At 37.3% G+C, this 20,911-nt stretch overlaps 1 long non-coding RNA gene across 1 annotated transcript in view; it reads left to right on the plus strand.

Annotated features, from left to right (window-relative positions):
• Nucleotides 1-20,911, plus strand: part of LOC307197322 — a 103,843-nt gene that overhangs the window by 74,024 nt on the left and 8,908 nt on the right. The window contains exon 2 of the long non-coding RNA XR_013831366.1: nt 3,630-3,816. This is a non-coding gene — a long non-coding RNA (uncharacterized lncRNA). The remainder of the gene's footprint in view (nt 1-3,629; nt 3,817-20,911) is intronic.

Genomic DNA, 20,911 nt, shown 5'->3' on the forward strand with positions numbered 1-20,911 from the left:
TCCTTCCATGTGGTCTCTGGACTACTGCATGAGGGTTTCCTAATAGAGCAGCCATACTTCTTACACAGGACCTCTGGGCTCAAGAGACCAAGGTGGGAGCTGGCACTCCTCTTAAAGGCTATTTCCAGAAATGCTGTAGCACCCCTTCCACTGTACTTTTATGTCAAAGAAGTCACAGCCTAGCCCAGATTAAAGGAGAGTGGAAATAGATTCCACTTTTCAATAAGAGGAGTGTCAAATAAATTGTAACCGTCTTTACCAGCCACGAGTCTGAACTGTCTTTATGTATTATCCTCTCTTCATCTATACTTATGATTTTAAAAATTAAAGCTTTGAGTTAAAATTTAAAGTTTGAGTGGTTGTATGTCCCAAAAAATTAATGTTATTTCTAAAACTACTAATGAAAACAAATGTACACTTTTGCATTTTCTCATGATTTGAAAACACTTTCTCTAAATGCATACCAACAGGAGTGCCATTGAGTTATTACTATAATCAGCTCAAAGCCATTATTGTAGAAAGTATAATAACTCCTTCCTGATTGTTTTGAACAGTAATTTAAATGTGATCTACTTATTTTCTGAGTGATCTGTGAGCGGTCTCTGTGTTTTGATTCTTTGAAATATAATTTATCTCCTGGGTTTATTTGTCATGTTTTATACAAAAATAGATGTTTCAAAAAATACCATTTCTTGCATCATTCTCATTGAGATCTCATTTTGTTTCTATAGACTTATATAGAAACTGATAATACAGGATTATGTGAAATGTGGATAGTAATATTAATTCAAGGCACATGGTAAGTGGCCAGAATGAGTTAGAGAGTTGCCCAGTGAACTTAAATACTAGAGGGTAATTAATAGAATATAATAATTCAGAATGCCTATAAAATTAATGGGGAGAATTAAATACATATGTAGAATGGATTAAGGCTGAATTTATAATCAATGTTCCATAGTAAAACCAGATACACATTGAAGTTAGATATATCTTTAAAAGTGAAAATATTTCATGGTGGTTTCATGTGAAAAAAAATCAGAACTTTAATTTGAATCCTTTCGTTGGATAATGATCTGTAAGACTAAAGAAAATCACTATAAGAACTGAAAATATATTATCTTAGAGGAATATCTTTCCATCGATGTTTTCAAAGATCCATTGTGTGTAATTTATAAAGAAACTTTAGGCCTTATAAACTTTATAAGTTGGAGATAAAAATGATTTCTATTTTTTTATTTAAGAAGATATTTCACAGCTGCATTACTGTAATACTAATGCAGAACAGAATTTTAAAAGTAAAAAAGACTTCAGATATTTGTGTCCTCATTACATCATCACTTTGATCATTGAGTCATTGTCAACTAATATGTCTAGTTAATGCTAGAACTTCTGTGGAGCGACTCCAATTTAGAAATTTTCTGAGAAAGGGGAAAGGAGATTCTAAATACTTAATAAGATTAATCCAGGGCTTCCCTGGTGGCGCAGTGGTTAAGAGTCTGTCTGCAAATGCAGGGGACATGGGTTCGTGCCCTGGTCCGGGAAGATCCCACATGCCATGGAGTGGCTGGGCCCGTGAGCCATGGCTGCTGAGCCTGCGCGTCCGGAGCCTGTGCTCTGCAACAGGAGAGGCCACAACAGTGAGAGGCCCACTTACCGCAAAAAAAAAAAAAAAGATTAATCCAATTATTAACTAAAAAGCAAACACGTTCATTCAGCCTACTTAGGAAGTATATTCTAGCATCATAAAAGTTGCATACATATGTATATACATGTATATGAACTACAGACACATTAATAATGAACTTCTAATAAAATAGCGAAATAACCATAATGCTAATTTAATGGGAAAAACAAAACGAAGGATGTAACATTGTGAACCCTTAACAGTTGTTCTAATTAGATATCATTAAGGAAACTATTAGGTGAATTAAAATTGAGGCTTTCATTTGCTACCAAAAATATATCCTTTAATTTATAGTGAAGCAGTTATAGGCTGAAATACTCACCTGTGCAATAGATAGAAAGTAGGTCTGAGTTTCCTGGATCCTTGTTATCCTTCTAACTCCCTAAGATGAGACTGGATACTCCTAATACTGTTTGCTGAAAACTGTCAAATGGAAAATAAGACAAACGAATTTTCTTAAGCTAAGCTTCATGGAATTTATAAATGGTTCATGAAGTCTTTGAGAATATTTTAAAAGTTGGTTTCAATAAAAAATAAGTTATTTTATGTTTTAAAGTTATTTTTAATGATAATTTCCTGTAGAAAGATATTTTTTAAAATAATAATCTAGTTTCTTAGGTCAGCATTTCTCAAACTAGGGAATGAAGCATGAACCTGATGAACCCCCTAGGATATATATATTTTTTTTTGTGGTACGCGGGCCTCTTACTGCTGTGGCCTCTCCCGTTGCGGAGCACAGGCTCCGGACGCGCAGGCTCAGTGTCCATGGTTCATGGGCCCAGCCGCTCCGCCGCATGTGGGATCTTCCCGGACCGGGGCACGAACCCGTGTCCCCTGCATCGGCAGGCGGGCTCTCAACCACTGTGCCACCAGGGAAGCCCCCGCTAGGATATTTGAGGTACATATTTTCTTATTTAACAGAGATCTGTATGATATTCAAGCGTGAAATGCCAAGCAATGTTTAATGCCTTTTTTCCTGGTCTTCTGGTATATAAAACAGACTCACTGAAATCTAAGTGTTAGTGCTAGTAAAGAGAAATATGTGACAAACACCTGAGCTATATTAGTGTTCCTAGTAACAGTAGGTTATATTTACCAATTAATTCCTTATAATTAAATATAAAAATATACAGAACAACAAAGTTTGCACCCCTGTAAATGTGTTTACAGAATTCTCTTTTGTATTTAATCCACCTGCACTTGTTCTTTTGGCCAATGCTCGGTTGACGTTTGCTGAATTCTCTGAAGGAACATTCCCCCTCAACAAACCGGAATTCAGATGAAGTCTAAAGCCTGCTTCCGTCGCGTATCTCGGCTCTGTGATCTGGTGTCTAACCCCGGACCTGGTGATGCTTCTGGGGGATCACGCCAGAGGAATTAAATTGTTGAGTTAGTCAGGTGTTAGGTTATGGTCCCAGTGCCGTAAACCAGCAACAAACTCAGCAATAATAAAAACATAAAAAACAAGATAGGTGTTTGAAAGAACGAACCCCCATAGGCCAGTATTTATGTTTTAATTTTATACGTCTTAAATCTCAACCTCAGTGTGTACTTTTAGAAGACAAGATTTTTGTGCTGATTAATTAATGTATCTGTGGTTGACTTATGGACCATTGAGCATAGGAACCTGTTTTACTTCATTTGGGATTATAGCGCCCCCTCTCCTTACTCACAGGAACTTCTGTCTCTGGAAATGAATTTGCCAATATATGTAACTAATTATTTGATGGGGCGGAGTATCAAGGACCAGCAGGGCACGTCTCTTCATTTTTCTATAATCACTTCCTTAAATTTGCTCTTTCTGAGTGTCCTTTATATCCACTTCACTGTAGTTTGGGCAGAACCAAAGCTTTCTTCTCCATGTCAAGATCTAGAAAATCCAGTTCAGTGCATTTCAGAACTTCTCTCTTCCATCTACTCCAAAAGATGTCTCTCCTTCACCCAGCTCAGGTCTGCGAGGCACCTGGAAGCCCTGAAGTGGTCGGAGGGCTTCACTGTCCTGCTGGCACTACCATCTCGTCCTCACCACCGGCTGTTCCCAGTCTCCTTCCTGAGCAACTGGTCTTCACGGACTGGGCAAGGAGAAGGACCGGACTTCAAAATAAAAAGACAAAACATTGCTTATTTGTCAGGTACAGTATATATTTTCTTGGTTAACAGTGACAATGGCTGTATCAAAAGATGTTATTTCTGGGTTCTTCAGAAGCCAAAGCTCTTAATTTTAATATAGTTGAATTTATGTCAGCATCTTTTCACATGGATCACATTTATTGTCTTTTAATTAAGAAGTCCTTTCCTATCATAAGTCATAAAGATCTGGTTCTGTATTGCCTTTGAAAATGTTCTTTTTATAATGGAATTTTCATATGCCAGGCAATAATTTGGGCATAGGTTTAAGTTCCATTTTAGTTTGTCCATGTGGATTCTGAATTGACCCAGTATCATTCATTTACAGACTACATATCCCTACTCCCTCGCTACCCCAGCTTTGCCATTAGTCAGATTTCTATTTGGGGTTTGTCTCTTTGGAGGTTCTTTATTTTTTCATCAGTTTGCCTATCCCTGTTTTAATATCACATTATCCTAATTCATAAAAAATGACACAGTAATTCTTTATTTTTTTAAATAGATCTTTATTGGAGTATAATTGCTTCACAATACTGTGTTAGTTTCTGTTGTACAGCAAAGTGAATCAGCTATATATATACATATATCCCCGTATCCCCTCCCTCTTGTGTCTCCCTCCCACCCTCCCTATCCCACCCCTCTAGGTCGTTGCAAAGCACAGAGCTGATCTCCCTGTGCAATGCTGCTGCTTCCCACTAGCTATTTTATATTTGATAGTGTGTATATGTTGCTGCTACTCTCACTTCACCCCAGCTTCCCCTCCCCCTCCCCCCCGTCCTCAAGTCCATTCTCTATGTCTACGTTTGTATGCCTGCCCTGCCACCAGGTTCATCAGTACGACTTTTTTTTTTTTTAGACTCCATATATATGCGTTAGCATACGGTATTTGTTTTTCTTTTTCTGACTTACTTCACTCTCTGTGATAGACTCTAGGTCCATCCATCTCACTACAAGTAACTCAATTTCATTTGTTTTTATGGCTGAGTAATATTCCATTGTATATATGTGCCACATCTTCTTTATCCATTCATCTGTCGATAGACATTTAGGTTGCTTCCATGTCCTGGCTATTGTAAATAGTGCTGCAATGAACATTGTGGCACATGTCTCTTTTTGAATTATGGTTTTCTCAGGGTATATGCCAGTAGTGGGATTGCTGGGTCATATGGTGGTTCTATTTTTAGTTTTTCAAGGAACCTCCATACAGTTCTCCATAGCGATTGTATCAATTTACATTCCCACCAACAGTGCAGGAGGGTTCCACACACTAATTCTTGATACAGATTAAGAGAAATCCCCTAACCTTGTCCTCTTTTTCCAGGTCCTTTGAACTTCCCCATAAATTTTAAAATAGGCTTATTACTTTATATAAAATTATGCACACACAAACATATACACACACATGCATCTTAAGAATTTTATTGGAATCACATTGAATCTATAAATTGACTAGGTTAGAAGTCATATATTGAGAGAGAGATTTATACTATAGTATAATGTGTATATATATATATATATATATATATATATATATATTAGTAGTAGTTAGGGTTTTCCAGAGAAATAAAACCAGTAAGATGTATGTGTGGAGAAAGAGAGAGAGAGAGAGATTTAAGTAATTGGTCATAGGGCTTCCCTGGTGGCGCAGTGGTTGAGAGTCCGCCTGCCAATGCAGGGGACACGGGTTCGTGCCCCGGTCTGGGAAGATCCCACATGCCGCGGAGTGGCTGGGCCCGTGAGCCATGGCCGCTGAGCCTGTGCGTCTGGAGCCTGTGCTCCGCAACGGGAGAGGCCACAACAGTGAGAGAGGCCCGTGTACCGCAAAAAAAAAAAAAAAAAAAAAGTAATTGGTCATGCAGTTGTGGTGGCTGGCAGAGAGACCCAGGGGAGAGTTGCTACTGCAGCTGGAGTCTGAAGGTGATCTGCTGGCAGAATCCCACCTTCCTCAGGGGCCTCTCTTTTCCTTAAGGCCTTCAACTGATTAGGTGAGGCCCACACACATTATGGAGGGTAATCTGCCTTACTGATTTAAATCATAATCTCATCTAAAAAAGTATTTTCACAGCAACATCCAGACATGTTCGACCAAATAGCATATGTTACATATTACTCCAAGAAGGAGTGTTTTGTTTTTTTAATTTTTTTTTGAGTTTTCCGTGCACCAAAGCAGAATTTTTGAAACAAGTTTAAGTGTTCCTTTTCATATTGATTTTACTGATTGTTTTACTGTATCAATTTCTCCGTTTGGCAATTCAAACTGCCTTAGAAAGACAGATCTAACAGAGAAGGAGAGGACCTGTTTTTATCCCAAACTTTACTTCAAAGTCTGTGACATAGTTAGAGTGGGCTGTTATATTCCTTTCCCAGAATCTACAGTTTAAAAGTGTGACACTGTGTTAGATAAAATGCAGTTACTATAAAACTGGCGTTTAGATATCTACCAGGTTGTACCCTAATTCCATTCCATTTAGGATTCCTGACCCCTGTGTGTCCCAAAGTGTCCTTCTGGCTCCAACAAAAGAGATTTTCTTTTTCATGAGGGGACGTGTGCAATAATTAAGTGACCTATTTTCTTTCACCGTTCATGCACCTTCTGATAGAGGTCTCTGCCTTAATTCTGTCCCGTTGAAGTGCTGGACTTGCAAGCTATTGCCATCTTTTCCTCCTTTCTCCTCTGCCCCCATCTGCCAAGGCCAGCTCATTGCAGATGTTGAGAACTCTCCTTCGCTCTCTTACAGTTATTTCAGCGGCAATGTATGTGTCCAGGCATACGTCAACCATAACGCTCTTTCAGCTAGGATTAACTAAGTATCCTCTTGTTGATTCCATTTCTGGATGGGCTTGACCTGACAGATGAGGTCATTCTTATTTCATGGGACGTTGATGCTGTTGTGTGTGTCAAGCCAGCCAGGCAGTAAGAACAAAAGAGATAGTTTGATGAACAGGTAGGCAACCTGGCATGTCGTGCCCGTGGCAAGTACTCCTTTCATGGAACCTGGCCAGTTGGTTTTTCCTCTTATTTCTCTCAGGGTGTTTTGTTTTAATTTCATTGGGCATGCAAGAGACTTTGGAATATTTATCTCTTTTTCCTGATTTTATGCCATTTACCTATTGACTGCCAGAGAATCCATCAACAAATAAATAAACATTGGCAGAGATGAACCCGGATCGGCCACATTTACCTCCCTCAATCTAGAGGGGATGGCTACGATGTTATCTAACTCACAAATACGTAATTATACTCATACTATTTTGATCTATTTGCTTGGCAAACTGGATGTGATGATTAACATTTATGTGTTCCTTGCCAAAAAGTACAATGGCATGTTTGGATACATGATCTCAACTGCAGAGCCGTTTACAGTTTATTTCTGTATGCCATATCATAGAGCTAATCACTTCTAGGAACTTAATGCCAGGAATAGAAAAGACGTAATGGAGCTTTACCCACAGCCATTTAGGAATAAAGGATAATGTCTCCGCAAAGGATGTTTTTAGAAAGGGAAATACGGTTCCTTTCTCACGACTCTTTCCTTATTTCAAATTTAACACGTGTTTATTTTAAAATCATAACTTAAAAAAAAAGAAAATTGAGTAAATAAAATTAAAATGTTATCTATTTTAACGTTCTGCCAGAAATTTTGCCCTCTTAACCCATTACCTTTCTTCCCATTCCAGCTCTGTTGCCTCAAACAGATTCATATGCATGTGGGAATTCATATGCGTGGGCTTTATGAAAAATGATCTTCTCCAATTTAGTAATTTAATGGGCCAGAAATCACAAAACCATCTTGAAGAATAAAGATGAAAAATTTACTCTACTAGATATTAAAAAATACTATAGAGTGAATTAAGTAAGACCATGAACTATTGGCATTTGAAAAGACAAATGGACCAATTGAGAATCCAGAGATCGACCCATGCATACATACATGGTTACCTGATTTACAAAAACTGGTGCTGTGTAATTCAGGGGGGAGAAATATATCCTGTTCAATAAATGGTGCTGAAACTATCGTATATCCACATTAGATATCTCAAAGCCCACACAAAGTCATTTGAGGTAGATCATAATCATAAATGTGAAAGCTCAAATTATCATCTCCAATAAGGAGACATGAATTAATATCTCCGTGAATTTGAGTAGACAATAGACTCTTAAACAGAACACAAAAATAACTAAGAGAAAAAAATATACATTTAAGTTCCTTAAAATTTAAAATTAAAAGATTTAAGTAAAAAAAATCCTTATCAAGCAAAAGATACTTCCAGGTAACTGAGAAGGAAATTTGCATGGTGAGACATCATTTTTCATACTAGGTGTCCCCAAGGTGTGGTCTGTTGATCCCTTGCAGTTCTTGAGACACTTTCAGGATGTCTTCAAGGTCAAAACTATTTTCAGAGTAATTGTAAGATAATATTTGCCTTTTTACGTGTGTTGACACTTACACTGATATTGCAAAAGCAATGATGAATGAATTACTGGAGCGCCAGCACAGACAGGAGAGTGATAGCGGACCGCACCTCTGTCATTTTATTCCTCCGTAGGACACACTCATGGCGGGGGGCCGGGGGGGGAAGGCCAATTTTTACATAAGAACACACTTGGTGAGGCAGTGTGTGCCGTGTGTGTGTGTGTGTGTGTGTGTGTGTGTGTGTGTGAAAAAATCTTGACCCTGTTTACGTGTCTTCATAACACAGGAAATGGGAAGCACCCAAAAGCACTTCTTTCCTTTTCTTAAGGAAAGATGACAATTGCCTTTGGGAAGAGCATCTGTGTTTTTCTTCGAGTTTTGAGCATCCACTTGTCTCCTGGACACTATTTTTATTTGAGGGAATGACTGACAGATTGTGTTTTTTCAGACTCGGGTGGTCTGCAAACATTTTCTCAAAAATGATCCAAGTGAACCTGCTACTTCAAGGAGTATTTCTTACAAATGATAAAATTCCAGCTTTCACAAGAAAATTAAAATTATATAAAACTTATATTTGCCACGGTGTGCTGGACAGTCTAGAACGTAAAGTTTTTTCCGTCATACAATGCAAGTTTTACCTATCACAACTGCTTCGTGCAATGGTTTGCTAATTATCTCAGACAATGTTGAACATGCTGTACATACACACCGATTAGTGACGTGTGAATTATAAGATGTGGGGACCATCCTTTCCCCCTTATTCCTCTATTCAGTAACTAAAGTATGATCTTAATAATTATTCCTTCATGCTAATTATTATCTTCTCTTTATAATTGGCCTTTTAAAATAGCCCTGTTTCAAAGGGGGTCTATGGAACGGTTTATCCTCTCTATAACAGAACAGGTTAAAATAAGCAGATGAGCAAACTTAGGAAAGAAAATATTAAGGGGTGAGAAAATAGGATGACATCGTTTGTAAGCTGAGCATTCAAATGGCTTGTAGAAATTTACATTTAGCTTCTTAGAAGCCAGTGAAGGCGTTAAACAATCCAGTTACCTAATTCATTGCAAGTTCATGAGCTACCTTAAGAGAAGGTTTGGTCGGGAACAGCACAGCTATTTCTGTCACTGAAATCCTAAAGAAAATGCTCCACGAGTTCACATCAAGAAGACTCTTAGTGACCTGTAAATAACATTATCAATAAGAAGTTTTGTCCTTACTTGAAGAAAAGTAATGAATGTTCTAGAAGTTTTTCTTAGAATTTTCCTCCTTGCGAACTGATGGAAAAACGCCAAAGCATAGCTTGGTAAGTGTCAAAATCATATGATCCTGGTGCAAAATTCTCAGAGTAAAATGTCTTGATAGAATGTATACTGTTGGTTGTATGTATCCTATTGTTTCTGTTTTTCTGGAGAACTTTTTTTTTTTAGATTTTTTTTAATTTATTTTGGCTGCGCCGGGTCTCAGCTGCGACGCACGGGATCTTCGTTGCGGCATGCGGACTCAGTTGCGGCATGCATATGGGATCTATTTCCCCTGCCAGGGATCGAACCCAGGCCCCCCGCATTGGGAGCGTGGAGTCTTACCCACTGGACCACCAGGGAAGTCCCTTTCTGGAGAACTTTGATTAATATACCTTCCCACTGGCATCCTTAATTCCTGATATATCTGTATCTATATCTATATATCTAACATATATAATGGATATGTAGATATAGATATTATATAGAGATATATGAAGAGATTTATTATAAGAAGTTGGTTCACATGATTATGGAGACTGGCAAGTCTGAATCTGCAGAGTGGGCCAGCAGACTGGAGACCCCGGAAAACTGACGGTGCAGAGGAAGCCTGAAGGCAGTTCTCTGACTTGGAGGAGGGGGCATCGTTTTGTCTTTACATGTCTTCAAGTGATCGGATGAGGCCTACCTCCATTGAAGACAATCTGCTGTACTCTACTGATTAAAATGCTAATCTCCTCCCCAAAACACCTTCACAGAAACATCCAGAATCAAGTAATACAATACCTGGGCACCTTATGGCCTAGATACGTTGACGCATAAAATTAACCAACACAGAAAGGAAAAAGGCAAAGTTGCCTGCCGGTTCTTGAACCTTCCTAGCGGCCCTGTGAGGAAGGAGCCTGCTCTTTGATCTCATTGGCCAGAACTCTGTCACGAGGCTCCACTAGCTGTGTCGGCGCCTAGGAGACTGAGTATTTTAGCTGGACTTATTGCAATCTCAAATACAGCCAGGTATCTTTTAACAAGGAAAAAAGAGAGATTAGGTAGTGGGTGGGCAATTAGCAGGATCTGACCCTCAAGGGTCACAATTTAAGGGGATTTGATTAAAATTTCAACTTAGGAAAAGGTCAGGTAGGCTGAAAATGTAATGAGGTAGGTGGACTTTTGTTTCCATATAAATCAGCTTCATTCTGGGATGAACAGCAGCAAGTATTCAGGACAGAGGGGACTTGAAAGGGTAATTGCAATGTTGCAATTATCATGTCTGACAAATATATGACTTGTGCAATTAATTAAATTTTTACTTGCTATTCTTCATACAATTCAGAATAGCTTATACAATTAATTCCCTTTCTTATATATGTACACACAGATAATTTTCAAAAATTATGTACCATATAAATTTAGAAATGTATCTTTCCTATTAATTAAAGGTTGACTATTAAGAATGACTTTCCAGTAATTGTATGATATTTTTCATTGTTCATTTAAAATATTCTGAAATATCTAATACAGAATAATTATTTTACAATTTCATCAATTCAACCCTAGCTGTTAAAATTTATTTTTCTTTTACACTAGTTTTGAGCCCTTTACTGAAATGTCACTGAACAGTAAGCAACATTTATTTTATGGACTATGACAAATGGGGCAAAGAATTTGGGGAGTGAGGTTTAAAGTAGGCATGTGTTTACTGAAATTTACTGAAATACTCACGTGCTCTCATATCAGAGGCAAATAGTACAGATTGTGTTTCAAAGTTAGATTATTCATTGATATCAACTATACAAATATTTAAATTCATGATATATTTTGAAAAACATTGACACTTTTAAATCTTCGCTATGCAACAAAACGTTCATAGTGCCAAGTACACTACTGTTTTTCTTTTGGTTGGTTTGTTTTGCCTCTATATGTTATCTGAATATCCATATTCACAAATTTTTCTTCTTTTTTAAATTTCAGCTGCATAATTGAGATACATCATGGTATGCCTGACAAGAAGTGTAAAAGTGACACTTACCCAGTGAGCTACAGAATGTTAAATACACGATTTGGATACATTGGGTTTTCATCTAAATCTAAATGTTCCATTTAAATGTTTATCAATATCTGTGTATTTCAGAGTTGAAGACATATTAATTACATATCGAAATATTTTAATAGTAATGTTTTATGCCATATATTTTTTTTAAAAAAAATATTTATTTATTTGGCTGTGCCGGGTCTTAGTTGTGGCACGCGGGATCTCATTGTGGCATGCGGGGTCGTTAGTTGCGGCATGTGGGCTCTTAGTTGCCGCATGCAAGATCTAGTTCCCTGACCAGGGATTGAACCCAGGTCCCCTGCATTGGGAATGCAGCGCCTTAACCACTGGACCACCAGGGAAGTCCCTATGCCATATATTATTCAAATAATTAAATATTTTAATGAAATTTCAGAGAAAAATAAGTCTTGTAGTGTGAGATAATGTAGACCAGTAATTTTCCTCTAATGAGGCTTTCCTTAAAATGCTATAAAGAAGGAGGTGGTATATTTTGGTTTTCATTTTATTTGACAGGAACCTCATCATGATACCATTTTTAGAATTGTACGTTTAGAGTTTAAATCAAGTAGTTCATGAACTTTTATTAATCAAGCGATTAAATAAAGTCATGTTGATTAGAATAATTATTAAAACCATAATAATATGAGTGAATGCTACTTACTACCTCTCTGTAGTTTTAAAATGGAGCTACTGTAGAATTTTCTAATTCAGTGATCAGAGGGAAGCCAAATATAAAGTGATTTTGAAAGTAAGGTGTCAGCTGCAGAATTCTCTTTCTGCTCTGGTGTGTCTGATCTTTGCTCTCCAAGTTCATCTCTACCACTCTCTTCCTTAGTCTTGACCCTCCAGGTACTTTGGACTACCCTTCCTTCTCCAGGTGTACCAAGCTCTTCCCATCCTCAGAGCCTCTTGACAGCTGTTCCTTCTCATGAGAATTACCTTTCCTGTTCTTGGCAGAACTGGCTCCTACTTGGTTTTCAGATTGGCTTATATGTCCTGCCCCTAATCAGGGCCGCCTATGAATTTATCTAGAATTGTACATTCCCACTCAATTATTCTCTTTAGCATCACATACCATAGAATGTATCAAAATTATAATTTTCCAGTGTTATCATTTTCATTCTCTCTCCCATCCCTACAGACTATAGACACTGTGCCCAGAATCGTATTTACCTCTAAGAGCTGTGTTCTCGGAGCTGGGTTCTTGGAGCTGTGTTCTCGGGGTTCTTTGCATAGTAGGCACTCAGAGGTCTACAGACTAATTGAATAAAATCTAAATGCAAACATCTATGAGAGATAAGATCCATTTGCAGTTAACCACAAATATTATCTCATAAAAACGGAGCATTTGGGGGCTTCCCTGGTGGTGCAGTGGTTGAGAGTCTGCCTGCCGATGCAGGGGACACGGGTTCGTGCCCCAGTCCGGGAAGATCCCACATGCCGCGGAGCGGCTGGGCCCGTGAGCCATGGCCACTGAGCCTGTGTGTCCGGAGCCTGTGCTCTGCAACGGGAGAGGCCACAACAGTGAGAGGCCCGCATACAGCAAAAAACAAAAACAAAAACAAAAAAACGGAACCTTTAAGATGTAGCTATCCCAGTGGTAAGGGCATTATTTTGTAATTTGGTAGAGAAATATAGTTTATACTTTAAGCCATTCCTTCAGCTGTGATACTAAAATTCATTCAGTGTAGGTGAAACAATCATAAAGTCTGAATGATTAATATTCAGTTTTCCTGAATTTTGAATAAATATGAATATGGAGATTATCTAGACATAAGTAAGATGTGTAATTCAGAAATGAGTACCTAGTTTTTTCACTTCCTCATTTACAAAGAGCGTATGAATATAAAACATTCTGCAGAGCAATGCCTTCCACTGATTAATTTTCTAACAGATGGAAGAAAAGAACAGTGCTTCTGTTAACATTTTGAAATACCATGAACATATATACTCAAGTAAAATTTTATTCAGATAATAGTAGGAAAGGGTTTTATTGTATTTTATTAAACAAATTACATTTTAATGAATTCCAACTGTAAAAGAAGACAATACAATGAGTAGAAATCACTCTTACCTACTCTTCACACGCTCAGGCCCTCGGTCCTCCCTTCTGGCTCACCACTGTCAAGAGTAAAGTGACCCAATTTCAAAATCCTTTAGCGCTTTTGCATCCATATATGCATATACACACATACCATTTTTATATTGTCTTTTATGAATGGGATTAAATATATTGTGTCTTCTTTTAGCAATGCGACAGATTTTTTTCATATATATATATATCCATTAATGTATTTTAACTTATTCATTTTATAGCCACTTTGTATTTATAACATGATATATTACAATATATGTAGCCTTTGCTCAGTGACAAATATTCACTTTTTAAATTATTAGCTAACATAATGCTTTTCAAAAAATTTTTATTGGAGTATAGTTGATTTACAATGTTGTATTAGTTTCAGGTGTACAGCAAAGTGATTCAGTTATACATATACATATATTCACTCTTTTTTTTAAGATTCTTTTCCCATATAGGCCGTTACAGAGTATTGAGTAAAGTTCCCTGTGCTATACAGCAGGTTCTTATTAGTTATCTATTTTATATATAGTAGTGTGTATATGTCAATCCCAATCTCCCAATTTATCCCTCCCCTCCATAATGCTTTAAAGAACTATCTTAAAGAAATATGTAGAGTGCCCCTTTTTCCACATTTTTTTCATAATTTGATATTATTAATCTTATACATTTTGATTTCTTTTTCATTTTATAGTTTAGTACTGAGGATGAACCTATTTTAATATTTTTACTAGCCATTTATATTTCTTCTGAGATAGCCTATGCATAAGCTTTACTTATTTGTACTTTTTCTTATGCATTTTATATATATATATATATAAAATATATAATGAATATATATACATATATATACACTGACAACGTTGCTGAGAGCATTTAATGGGTAAAAGATAGTCACTAATCATGGAGAAATGCAAATCAAAACCACAAGGAGATGCCACCTCATACCTATTAGGATAACTACTATTTAAAAAAAAATGAAAGTCACAAGTGTTGGTGGGCAGGTGGAGAAATTGGAACACTTGTGCACTGTTGGTGGCAATGTAAAATGGTGCAGCTGATATGGAAAATAGTATGACAGTTCCTAAAAAAACCCAGAATTACTATATGATCCAGGAATTCAGTTTCTGAGTGTATACCCAAAAGAATCAATGCCAACCAACCTGAGAACTGTGCATGTGTTGATCGTGCACCTCGCAGTCCCCTCCTTCACACTGGCTTTTTAAAACCCCTTGCCTGAAAGCCATCGGGGAGTTTGGGTCTTTTGAGCATGAGCTGCCCATTCTCCTTGCTTGGTGCCCTGCAATAAGCGCTGTACTTTCTTTCACCATAACCTGGAGTCAGTAGATTGGCTTTACTGCACACGGGCGAGTGGACCCAGGTTTGGTTCTGTAACAAATAAAGTGGTTCATTGGTGGTTCTGCTGAGACAGATGTAGCTTTCACTACTCGAAAAATTCAACTGGCTAAAAGTGACTAATGTGCTCTGAGAGATTTGGCTAATTCCTTCTTTGCTATTGTAAATATGGAAGGAAGATAGGCACAATTTGTTTTTCATAGGCAAGACTACAGAAAAGATTCATTATCTTTCTTGAGAATATTTAAATTCTCCAGTGTACCACAGTCACCCGGTGAGATAAGATTTAGTTATGACTCATCATCAAAACAATTTAATTTATTACATTGGTAATATCATGGCAAAAGCCAAAGGGTTCGTGAGAACTGCTATAGCACATATTACTAGGTGAGGTTGGTTTATTTGGTCAGATAATATATAGGGCCAGACTAATCTGTTAAATTCTTAGATACAACTTGAGTTAAAAGCCAAGAGACATTCCACAGACAGCACAGGACAGATGACTGTCTTTGCTAAACCCTACCAATAAGAAAGATGTGCAATGCCTTATGAGATTGTCTGGGTTTTGAAGGACATATATGCCTCACCTGGGTTTTTTGTTAGCTATTATAGATCAAGTGACCAGAAATAAATATGAATTTAAATGAGAGCCAGGATAAAAATTCTTGCTGAAGGCTGTAGCTCAAGTGGTTCTATTAAGAATATATAGTTTCCATAATAACAGATAATGTGAAGCATGTTTTCCTATGCTCATTTGCCATTCACATATCTTCTTTGATGAAAGGTTTGTTCATATCTTTGGCTATTTATTAATTTGGCTTTTTCTTTCATGTTGTTGAGTTTTGAGACTTCTTTATGCACTCTGGATTCAAGTCTTTTATCAGATATGAGATTTTCAAAGATTTTTCTCCCAGTAGAAGGTTTTTATTTCTAAACTCTTACCAGTGTTTTTGTTTATTTTTTAAGAGCAAAGTTTTGCATTTTGGGGCAGCCCAATTTATCAATTTGCTTTTTTATGGTTCTTGATTTTGGTCTTATATTGCATATAAAAATTTATCACCAAATCCAAGGTCACACAGATTTTCTTCTATATTACCAGAAGTTTTATGTTTTACATTCAAGTTTATAATCCATTTAAATTTAGATTTTGTAGCAGCAGGTCTGAGGTATGTGTCTATGTTATTTTTGTTTTTGCAAATGGACGTCCAATTTTTCCAGTATCATTTGTTGAAGAGACTGTCCTTTTTGTAATAAATTTCCTTTGCACATTTGTCAATGTTAGTTGAAAATGCTTTAGTAGGTCTATTTCTGGGATTTACCTTCTTTTCCATTTATCTACACATTCCATTGTCCACATATTTCCTATTCTCAGTACCATTCTGTCTTTTTCAGAATAAGTCTTGAAACTGTGCACTGTGGACCTGCCAGATTTGCTCTTTTTCAGAATTATTTTGGTTATTCTTGTTCATTTGCCTTCTGAATATATTTTAAAAGCAGCTCACTAATGTCTGCCAAAAAAAAAACTTTTTGAGATTTTTACTGGGATAGTGATAAGTCAATAGATTAAGTTGGGTAGGGCAAATCTCACAAATATTGAGTCTCCCTTTCCATGGACATGGCCTAGCTGTCCAGTTATTTAGGGATTTGTTTATTTTTTCCATCACTAGAAGAAAAGCAGTTTGTTGACAATATGATCCACTCACCTGAGTCCAGGTGATATGCTTTGCCTTTCCTATCTGAATTTTAGGAAGGGCGGGCTAAGAGTTTTTATTTATTTGGGCTGGTGAGTGAGATAGTGGTGATGATAGAGTTATTTTATTCCCTCTGTTAGTCATAAAATACCTGTTACTGAGAATTCAGCAGGTCTCCTGAGGGCAGAGCTTCTTACTAAATCGTACTTGCAACATTTTTCTCATCTGTCGACGCCTCTTCTTTTCCCACTTTCTCCATCCCGTTCTTGTTTTCTTAGCTATATAACATCCTGCCCAAAATGACTTAAAAATGGAGCATCTGAAAGTTTATGGGGGAAAAATTCTCAAATGTATTGGAGAAGCAGCAGACGGGTCCATATGACTTCTCAGAATGACTACTGATGCTTACAGCATAAATATACTCTATTCCTTCCTGTTTTCACAAGCATACAGCCAGATTCTGATAAACAAATCCTTCCGTGCTTGTCTGCAAACTACCTATAGTAATTTAAACTTGGAAAAGTCCACTTCCTTTCTAACCCCGACTAAATCTTCTTAGGTAGTGCAGTCAAGGAGAGTGGACAAGGCATACTTCAGCACTGATCATCCTAGGGTGTTTCCAGTGATAGGATGGAATTAGTTTGTTCTCAGAAGGGCTTCTGCATTCCACAAGCATAATATAAAGTTGATTTAGGTGATAAAGTGCTGCAGGGCTTTCAGGGATTAATGGAACAATTATATGCTCATTTCAATCACTTATGGTTACCCAGCAAACCTAAGGCAATTAGATTGATTTTGTTTACTCTCTAAAAATATAGATATGTACATACATATACACACATACATATGTAACATCATTTATAAATTGTACTGTGTGCATGCGTGTGTACTGTTAAAACTGTTACATAATAACTCTGTTTAAAATCATATGCTGGTATTATCTTTGTCTCCTGTTTTCTTCTTAATTCTTTTTCTTAGAGGTCCCCTGATCCTAATCCTAGAGAAATCCCAAACACAGTACCAAAAATCTAGAAAACAGTTCTCCCAGAAAGCACACATTCTTGAAGGTTTTGCATGGACTATTGACTGGGTTCATTTGAGTATCAATTCAAATGCATTCGATAAATATACAGTGAACATGTTACATAAGGTGACCTACATTGGATGCATTAAGGCATCTTTTAAAATGTGTAAGCCAAAGTCTCAGATTTTAGAGTTCACACATAAATGAGTACAACATAAATGAGTAAAAATGAAGTAAGATATGATAGAGTCCTAAAATGTATAGTCAGTTTATTCATGTGAGCTTAGACAAGAACATTGTGACACCTTTAGGTGGGGTGGGGGGGTAGTTAAGAAAGGGGTCATGAAGGAAGGGTTTCACAGATGAATTTTAGGTATGATTTAACGTTAGTTCTTATTATTAAGTTATTACTATGATGATGATGAACGAGACCAGCAAAGGTACAGAATTTGTTGTGAGAGGGGAGAACAGCCTTAGCAGGACTGTCTTAGGATGTGGAAGCAAGGACAGCATCTCTGGCCATTTGGACTGTAGGTAACACATGCATAAATCACGTAGGGGAAAGTGAAAGGAAAAGCTAGGACCTAGAAAACACAATATTTTGTGGTTTTAATTGAGCATTATGAGCTCTTAAAGATTTACAAACGGAGGAGCTGAGTTATCAAAGCTGTGCATTGGGAAGTTTATATTAGCAGGTGTGCGTGTAAGTGGATTGCAGAGGGAACCCTGAAAATAGAGGGACCCATGAAGTCACTCTGATTTTCTGGGATGATGATCTCCACACTGAGATAACAAAAGACCCTTTACAAACTGTCTCCAGGGGACCTCTCCAGCCTCATCCATTTCTCCTCGCCCTCCCTTCCCGATAACGAATGCAGACAGACTTACAGTCACCAGGTTTTATGTGCTCGCTCAGGTATCTATGCCTTTGCATGAATCCACACACTGGCACCTAGCACACCTGTACTTACCTATCCAATCTCTAGGTCTCCTCGAAGGCTTTGCTGACTTCTGCAAGCAAAGAGCTCCTTCTACTAGCCCAGACACATCTGCATGTAGTCATGAAGGGATAAAGTAGTATTTTTTTTGTTTTGTTTTGTTTTGTTTTGTTGTGGTATGCAGGCCTCTCACTGCTGCGGCCTCTCCCGTTCCGGAGCACAGGCTCCGGACGCGCAGGCTCAGCGGCCATGGCTCACGGGCCCAGCCGCTCCGCGGCATGTGGGATCTTCCCAGACCGGGGCACGAACACGTGTCCCCTGCATCGGCAGGCGGACTCTCAACCACTGCGCCACCAGGGAAGCCCGAGGAAGTAGTATTTTAATCTCAATAGTTTGGGCACTCAGCAGAGAGCCTACCTATTACCACTGATTACAAATTCAGTATTTTCATTTCAATGAGTAAAGGATCCTAAATGAGTGGAGTCAATATTTCTTGTTTTTTGAGATGAGAGATGAGGGACATGCTGACCGTGAGATTTCAGTGGAACATGAGATACATCCACTAAGCACGTAGAAATGTAACACTAGATTTCCAAAGGCAGCTTGCGTTTGTAGATAAAAATTAGGGCAATGTCCTCATAGAGAAGAGATTTAAAGCTGTGGGAGAGTAGAATATCCAAGTGAAAGAATGTAAAGGTTGAAGACATGAACTATGCATTAATGATTTTTTATCCTAGATTTTCAATAATCAAGTTCATATCTATAATTGATTCAACATTTGTGGTTAAGCTTCTTTTAATACTAAATTATACATTCCTCAAGGTTTTGTATTTAAGCGGATAATACGGAACTAAAACATAAGAGCTCTTGTCCTGAGGAGAATCTTGTTCTGCTATCACTGAAAGGCTGTTTAATCAGCCCCAAAATGCTCACATTTGTGGTCAGTTATGAGATAGAAATCAGCAAATTTGCCACAGTTAATCCATCTTTTACTTTTTTTCATTCCTCAGCATTAGAAAAATTACTTCTGGTTGTTACAACCCTCAGAATTGGTATCTTGATCCAATTTATCCCAGCAACTTAATCCTCAGAGTTATTAGTCATTGCTATTTCTGCAACAATGTGTCTATTGGGAAATGTTATAAACAGGATTTAAAAGATTATGCTCAAAAGTATTATCCCTATGCTCTAGAGAAGCACTGCCAGTTTAAATTAGGAAAGATTATGAGAAATAAAAAATGAAAATAAAGACAGTATAAAAGGTTTGTTGCAGGCATCTTGATCATTTAATTACAATTTTGTATGAAACATAAGTGCCACTTTGTAAGACATTTAAAGACAACCTTCGGGATTAACTTGAGTTTTCACAAAGAAGTGCATAAAAGTTTGCAGTAGCCTCCGCAATATTAGAATCACATGTACATTTTCTGAAAAGTTTCAGAAGTCATATTTGAAGGCTGGAAGCAATTAAATACAAAATGCCTAAGAATTATTAAATCTTGAATACCTCCATTAAAGAGATTTCAGTGTAATTACAAAATCTTGACTAAAGTGCTTTTATTGTGTGGGCATATATTTTGAAGCTGTATGTTAAACCGACTTTATTGTACTAAAATCTGTTACTGTTAGTCTCACGGGTGTAGCAAGTTAAGATAACTTTCCTGGACTTCACACTGTAACAGATTTGACCCCTGCAGCGCCTGTTATCAGGGCAATGAGTTCAGGAGGCAGCTGGTCGGAGGAAAGAAGTAGCTTTACCATTTGGCGCTAAGCAAAGCCATGTGGTTTATAAATTCGTCACAATCAGTTTAGAAAGTAACAATGTAAGATAGTTACCCTCTTGATTGAAAAATAAGGTAGACTATAGCTACACACGCACAAAAATCCTATACTCTTTCATTCATTCTTTCAACAAATATTTCTTGAACGCTAGCGTTCCAAGCTAGTACTAATATCAACAGCTAAAAAGGGACATAAATAACATTGAGAGGAAGGTGAGCAGAAGAGTAGTAAAATTCAGTGTAAAAGATGGAAAGCTTTTTTTCTTTTTTAATGGGGTGTTTGAGGGAGGTTATGAACAAAGAAAACATAAATTGGCTGAAAAGAAAAGGCATTCAAGGCATTCATTTGGGAATAATTGTATATGCAAAATCGTGAAGGAAGAAATTACCCAGTTTTATATAAAATCAGTGTTTGTTTTGAGTGGAGATTTTGTATTTAGAAAAACACTTTTTTATTTTATTCAAATGTGTTATACTCTAAAATTCCTTAGTGATTATTCACGTTGGAATTTCTCTTCTTGGCA

Source organism: Stenella coeruleoalba (genome assembly GCF_951394435.1).
Source record: "Stenella coeruleoalba genome assembly, chromosome: 14".
NCBI classification, from domain to species: Eukaryota; Metazoa; Chordata; class Mammalia; order Artiodactyla; family Delphinidae; genus Stenella; species Stenella coeruleoalba.